The sequence below is a fragment of the Populus nigra genome, chromosome 9 (genome assembly GCF_951802175.1).
Source record: "Populus nigra chromosome 9, ddPopNigr1.1, whole genome shotgun sequence".
NCBI lineage: Eukaryota > Viridiplantae > Streptophyta > Magnoliopsida > Malpighiales > Salicaceae > Populus > Populus nigra.
In genome coordinates this window covers 12,683,455-12,691,263 of record NC_084860.1, presented here as the reverse complement: position 1 = coordinate 12,691,263, position 7,809 = coordinate 12,683,455, and the positions used below count along the sequence as shown (strand labels likewise).

The 7,809-nt window shown below is 32.3% G+C and overlaps 1 pseudogene; it reads right to left on the bottom strand.

Annotated features, from left to right (window-relative positions):
- Positions 1-1,238: 1,238 nt before the first annotated feature.
- On the bottom strand, positions 1,239-2,701 carry LOC133702584 (epidermis-specific secreted glycoprotein EP1-like; annotated as a pseudogene).
- Positions 2,702-7,809: the final 5,108 nt, after the last annotated feature.

The window sequence follows — 7,809 nt, the reverse complement described above, 5'->3', positions numbered from 1 at the left end:
TTTTTACTAATAAATATATTAAAATAAAATTTTTTATTTTAAAAAAATTATTTTATACATTAATATATCAAAATGATCTGAAAGTATAAAAAAATATAAATTTTAAATAAAAAAATTAAATTTTTAAGGGAATACGGTGCAAACCACGTTCCCAAACATGCGTATAAAAATCAATGCCTAATAGCAATAAGCTATAGCTAAATAATCAATTTAGGTAAAAAAAAAATTCCAAAATGGAATTTCAATAATAATAAAAAAAGCATGGAGTGATTCCAAGCTATAGCTTTATAAGAACAAATTACCAGGGGATAAGTCCCAATTTTTCTAATAATTCCAACTCCCTCCAGCCTATAATAGTTTCCAACTGATCGTTTGACTTAATTATAGCATCTCTTGGAAAAATTGTAAATCTCCCTGTCAATGCACCATCGAGGCACCACATTACACTTTCTAGCTCGAGATTTCTAGGACTATATATAGACTATGTAGGCACTTCTTTTTGGATATGCTCAGAATTAGGATAACATGATACCCAAAATATCTTACCAAACATAGTCACAACCTTATCTTATAGTCACAACCTAATCTTTTGAAAACTTAAAGAACTTGAAAGCTCCTAGAAAAAACTAAAAAAACATATTAAAAAAATAAAAAATCTAGAAAAAAATTAAAATTTTGATAAAAAAAACCCCAAAATATAAAACTAACATGTGAAATCTAAAATGTTGTCGAGGACTCTTAAGACTATCAGTATCATAATAGAAATTTAATTTAAAATGATGAATAATTAATATTAGACTTGAGTCCGTTGCAAATTATGAAAATGATACCAGTCATCTAGACACCACTCACTCTAATTGGACTTATAAGAGATCCATTGGATCTTCCTTAATTAGTTCCCTTAATAAAGCATGAAATATGAGATAAGAAAAGTAAGAGATCCATTGGATCTAGACACCACTCACTCTAAATGATGGTCATGTAATGGAATTACTTGTAGAAGCAATGCGTATATAAGAAAATAGTTGATAATAAATTTGTAGTAAAAAATATGAGCATTCACTTGATAAATGATCAATATATGTTTTTCAAATAAATACAAAAATTAATTAGTATTTAAAAAATATCATATATATATATATATGGATGGTTTTATTTTTTCTTTTTAACGAATTTGTATGGATCATATGTTGAAAATATGATCTATAAGAACAAGAAAGACACGCGAGCTCAATTGGTTATAGGGAATAATGCCACTTTATTATTATACTGGACGGCATAAAAGTCTTGGAAGTGTCAACAACAGGATGACCAGGCTTAACGTCTTGGTGCCTTTATGTAACCTACATGTGTGGAATTTGAAACCTTGGTTAGGGTTTGGAGATCATAAGCAATCGTACACTTGGACGTCTCCTTGTTGTAGAAGTAACCCATACACTTACAGTCACTTGAACACTTTTTTCCACAGTCATCCTCCTTCATTGCTACGCTCCCACTTGCATACATGCTCATGGAATGATCAACGCCTTCTAATTTATAGTAGTAAAAATCTTTAGAACCACAGGCGGGTGGCTTTACAGGTTCGCAATTCTTGCTCCAGCCCAGAAGACCACTTGGTAATGGGCATGCAACACATTGGCTGTCTTCACACAACCCAAATTTACCACATCTCTCTGGTAACTGGCACTCACTCTCTGGAAAACCATCCCTGGAGAAGAGATTGAAGCTCACATCCCATGCCATGTAGTCCACCTTATTGTTGTAAGAGTAGATCCTAAGGTTCCCATCTATCCCAATTCTAAGTAATGACAACGTAGCATTGAATTTAGGTCTGGCGTATACGCTCCAACCACCAGAAGATAAATCCAAGGTCACCTCGCTGGCCGAATTGTCATAACTATCTGGGTTACAATTTAGAGTAGCATTTTGTAGACGATCTTGGCGTGTTCCGAACGTGTAATAGAAATATTTTTTAGGAGAATTCGGACTCTTATAGTACATCACCAATCTTTTGGATTCCATGACCAGGCTATAGGCGCCATCAGAGTTCTCCACCTGTGAGGCCCGACTCACAAGTCTAGTAGCACCTCCGACCCGAAGAGATTGACCCACCAAGAGAGTATCAGTAGGAGAGTCAAAGCTTTGCCAGATAAACTTACCCGTAGAATCACGAAGCACCATATTACCATTGGGCAGCACTTCGAACCCAGCAACACCTTTATTGGCAGTGTTGGTTTGCCAAGCAACCCTGCCATCAGCATCGGCTAAGACAAGGTTTCCATCCTTTCCAAAGGTAAGAGTGGCATTTTCGCGAACTGGGTTGCCTCGGTTGGCTTCCCAAACCCAGCGCCTTGTTGATTCTGACCTCCTAGTACCCATAAGTAGAGCTAGAGTGTATGCATTAGGGGTGGTGTTATAAAACATAAGTTGGAATGGGGAAGTGCCTTGGGGAAGTGGACGATAATCTGGAGCATACTCACTACCGTAGAGGCCAAACTCTCCTTCATTGACATACTGAAATGTTGAAGAAGGAGGAACAGTAGAGTGGGCAATGAAGAATATTGATAGGAGCAGACATAGAGAAAACAATTTTGACATACTTAAATTTCGGCTTGCTGGGTACGTAGCTGTAGATAGCGTGGATATTTATCAGAGCAGAAGGATCCCTTTTATAAGCAGATAAGGATAGCATTAGCTCCATGCTTGCTGAAAGGGACAGAGATACTTACTACCTCTCTTTTCAAAAGTAAATTATATAAATTCAACAGACAATTTATGTCTTTGTATTTTAGATTAGCTTAGCTAAATTTCCCCGATAAGTTTTCGGTTAAAATCGCTTTTTCTAAAAAGAAAAAGGAAATTGTGGAAGCACTCCATTTTTAACATTAATCTCAAGGATGGATTCAAATTGAATTTGGTCAAAGTGACAGCTAACTTTTGGTCCATATGGACGCTTTTAAACAGTTCTCCCCTTCAAAAATATCTTGGATTCCAGCGCATGTAAAGGAATAAAAATAAAATAAAACAGGAAAAGAAAAGAGTCTGCGTCTTTGATCAAGTTGTTTGGCCATTCACGACCAAGAAATTAAGGAATAGTGTGTGTATGTGCATTTGGTAACGTGCAAGATTTTTTTTTAAAAAAGTCATTTTTAATTAAAAATTTATTAACATATTTTTTTAATATTATTATATTAAAATAATAAAAACATTTTAAAATATAAATTAATATTCCTCATACGAAGTAGTAATTTAATTAATATTATTTTGAATATGAGTTTCAACAATTTGCTTGGAAAATGGAGTGGAGTGCATCATAACCTTATCATATTATAGCAAATCAACAATATATAATAACTTAAGTGTTTTCCAAATAATTATACATTTTAATATTTTTATAATTATATAATCAATTTTTTGTTTTTGGTATAGTAGTTAGAAATCAGTATATAATTGGCTCTCATTATATTGGAGATTGATCCGAGAAAAAATTTAAATGTAAAAAAAAAAGTCAAAACAACAAAAAATTCTTTGACAATGACATTACACTCATCAAGCAAGTTAACATTTAAACCACCTGACCTAAATCTTTATTTAGATTAGGTTTCAAATTAAATTATTTGGGAGTTGCCTCAACTTGGTTGGTCAAAAGGCAACACAGATGACTTGTAAAAACATGGTTTGATTTTTTTTTTCAAGATAATATCTTTTTAAAAAAACATTAAAACAACAATATATTAGATTGACTCAAGTTATAAAGGTTAACTCACTAAACCCGTAATTTAGGTCATGGACTCCATGAGGATTAATTACTTTGTTTTTTTTTTGTGAAACTATATTTTATTTAATTATATTATAAAAAAAGACTAAAAAATTATGCACCATGCTGGGTAATTTTGCTTGAAACCACGATAACCTTGGAAAAATTAAATTGAAACAGATTATTAAGCTAAACCCGAAGGATTTCACTCATTTCTTGATAATTTTCAAAAGCTAACATATAATTTCATCTTCATTTTCTTATAAACTAGGGCTTATGACAAGGCAACTTCAAATGTAATGGAAGCTAATTAGTAACCAGATATTGTTAGGAAGTCTCATGAACCTCCTCAAAAGTATTTGGCTCTAATATGTTATTGCAAGTTCATTATGGACAAGAACACACAACTAACTAGGATCGGAAAAAAGCAAAATAGAGAGAGCTTGATGGTTTGATATGAATATATGTTATTTAATCATCAATTTCAATAAACTAAAATTATAATTTTTTTTCGTAATCATATCATAAACAAAATAAAGTCAATTTCAACATGTTTGATACATGAACAAAGAATTAGATTAGTTATGAGATAAGTTGTTCTAAGATTATCTCATTATAAGATAGGGGAAGAAAAAGATAAATAACCAAGTTTATACAATAAAGAGGTGAATTATCTTAGCTTAACAACAGAATTAGCTATTATATTTAGCCTCCATAGAAGATCAAATAGATTTCCAATAGAAAAGATTATGATCAATGCATATCTTCCCAATATATCTCAGTTGTTGAACAAACATTCTTTACCTATTAAAGAACCAATGAATAAAATGCATTTTTGTGAACCTTGTCCATTTGGCAAAGATAAACAACTTCTTTTCTAACCCTTACTCATGTTTCCTCCTTTATTTTGGAGTTAATTCATAATGATGTTTGATACTTATGTGTTTGCTTGTTTTGTTAAATTTAAAACACTAGTTGAAAACCATTTTTCCTGTAAAAGTAAGCATTTACAATTGGATAGAGGTGGAGAATACATGTTAAACCACTTTTAATCATTTTTTTTAATGTCTAATGGAATCCAACATTGCCTAACTTGTCCTCATACACTCTAATAAAATGGTGTTGCTGAGTGCAAACACCATTATATAGTGGAAATGAGACTATTTATGTTAGCTCAATAACATTGTCCCATTAAATTCTGGTTTAATGCCTTTTTAACATCCATCTTTCTCATTAATAGATTGTTAACTCCTACACTCTTGATAATCAAACATTATATCTAAAATTATTTGGCAAGTATCCTAATTATACCTCCCTACGAACACTTGGTTGTGCTTGTTTCTCATTGTTACGACCATATACAACTCACAAATTAATGTTTAGATCCAAACATTGTATAACTCTAAGCTATGATTCCCATCAAAGTGGATATAAATGCTTAGATCTTGTCACTAAAAAAAAAGTTAATCTCACGGCATGTTGTGTTTAATGGGAACAGATTTATTGATGAGGATGAATTGTAGTCCCCTAGACCTTTTCCAATGGTCTCATCTCAAGGTATGATTTATTGGATTCGTATTACTAATGCTGAGCTTTATTGGATTCGTATGCTCCTCAAAGAACTCCATATTTCTTTACCTACAGCTCCTCTATTTAGTGTGATAATAAAGATGCACTTGCTCTTGCTTCTAATCTTGTGTTTAATGCTCGCACTAAACATATTAAAATTTATTTTCACTTTATCCATGAGAAAGCTGCTAATTGGGATATCTCCCTTTAATTTATTGGTTTTTATAATAAAATTGATGAAATCTTTACAAAGGGACTTAGTTCAACATGATTTTTTCAGCTTCGTGACAAGCTAATATTGGTTTCTCTTCCTATTAGCTTGTAGGGGATGATAACCATAAGATTCAAACCACTCTAAATATCTCCCCTGAGACTCTTTTGGATTCTCCTTATCTTGTCAACCAAACTAGTCATGATTCATTATTGAATGCTATAGATAAACATTTATCTACTTTAGAAGATAGCTCTTTACTGTATTTGAATTCCTATTATCATGTATAAAAGCATTTCAAACTTCTTATGTAATTTTATATAAATGAGAATAGTCATATGGTTTTGGCATTAAGAAGCTAAGATCATTTGACAAAACATTATAAAATTTTCAAAAGATAGATAGATAAGTCGGCCCAATGAGGAAATATCATGTTTTTTCTTGCTAGGATTTAAAATTAAAAGTATGTTGTGAAGCGTAAATTCTTATAAATGTTCTAATTAATTTCTATTCCCAACCAGATCAGAGTTTGTTAGAGATTATATGTCACTTTAACCACACAAAACAATGTCTTTATTTTTAATTTGCAATTAAATTCTAATGAAAAGTCAACCAAACTATGTGTTAGCCCTAACTCCTAATTTACATATATAAGACCATTAACTATAAACTAAAAGGCTTCATCCTTTTACTATGCTTGAATTACTGTCCACTCTTTCACAATACACTGTGGATTGGAGCAGTGCAATTTTTGGTAATTTTCATTTTGGTCCTTAAACTTTTATTTTGCACGATATGGCCCTTTTGAGCCCAAATTGGCCCCCAAATACATATATTTTTAGGAGGGAGGGTTAAATTGAAAGCGAAGGGACTGAAGTGAAAATCCTGGGTAACATGTGGGGTGGGTTGAAAGTTTCGTTGAAACATTAATTTTAATCTCCCATATTTTTTATATATTAAGTGATCAGTCCCTTGAATTTCAAGATAATATATTTTGGTATCTAACTTTATTTTTCTCTTTTTTTAGTCATTTTTTGTTGGGAGGAGAGAAAGGGAGTTACTGGATTCCGATCTAGAGAGAGAAAATGGTCATTGGGGAAGATTCTGGCTATAAAAAAGGTTGATTTTTATGTCAAAAGGTTTTATATGATGAGGGGGTTACGCTTAGGTGATTTTGTTTACCTTAAAAACACCTAAAACAATATATCTAAGCTTAAGAAGAATTTTTGTTTCAGGTGGATTTCGAGTTTTGGGGTGGTTTGTTGGATTTTTGGTGGTTATGGATTAGTTTAACAAGGTCTCTAGGGTGTTTTCTAGTTTTTTTTGGGTAAAGCATGGGTTGAAAATGAGATTTTGAGTAGAAAAAAATGAAGGACCATGTTTTTCCGGCCACCATAGTAGCCGGGTTCTGGGTTTCTAAGCGACGTGTCGTCTGCTGACACAAACGAAACGTCCTTTTTATTATGAAATATTTGGGGTGGATGATGCATCGTGCGCCTCATTAAAATTTAAAAAATAAAGGCTCGCACTTGGGTCTGGCCTTGCAGGCCCAGGCATGGACCATTGCTTTATTGGGCTAGGCGCTTTTTTTATTTTCAATTTTTTAAAAAATAATGCATTATTTGTGCATATTTTTTCAAATAAATTTTGGGTTTATTTTTTAATTAGATTGTAATTATTTTTAAATGATATTGAGTGTGTTTTTGTTTTTCACAGAGATAGGAATGACACTACGCCATTAAATAGGTTTACCGACAGATTAATTCCGTCGATGTAAGAAACAAAAACCGTCGGTAATATTTTTACCGACGGTATCGCCAATGAAATGAGTCCATCAGAGTCATGAGCGTCGATAATTTCTAATTTTGTCGCAATTTCCGTCGGTAATTAAAAAAACAAATACAAACGGAAACACCGACGGTATTACAGACGGCTAAACGAGCCAAAAAATAAATTTCCCACCACCAATTTACCGATGGAATAATACGTCTATATGTTCAACGGTAATTACCGACGGATATTCTGTCAGTGATGTATGGAATTACCGACAGAATATATATCCGTCGGTAAAAGTCACGGTAAAGCCGTCAGAAGTTTCTGTCGGTGATTGTGGCATGGCTGTAAATATTTTAAACTATAGTACAATACTGACGGACATATTCCCTCTGTAAATCCGTCGGTATTTATTTAAAATATGAAAAAAAAAATTTATCAACAGTTAAAAAACTTAATAACCAAATAAATTTGCATTAAACATTAAAAATGTAAAAAT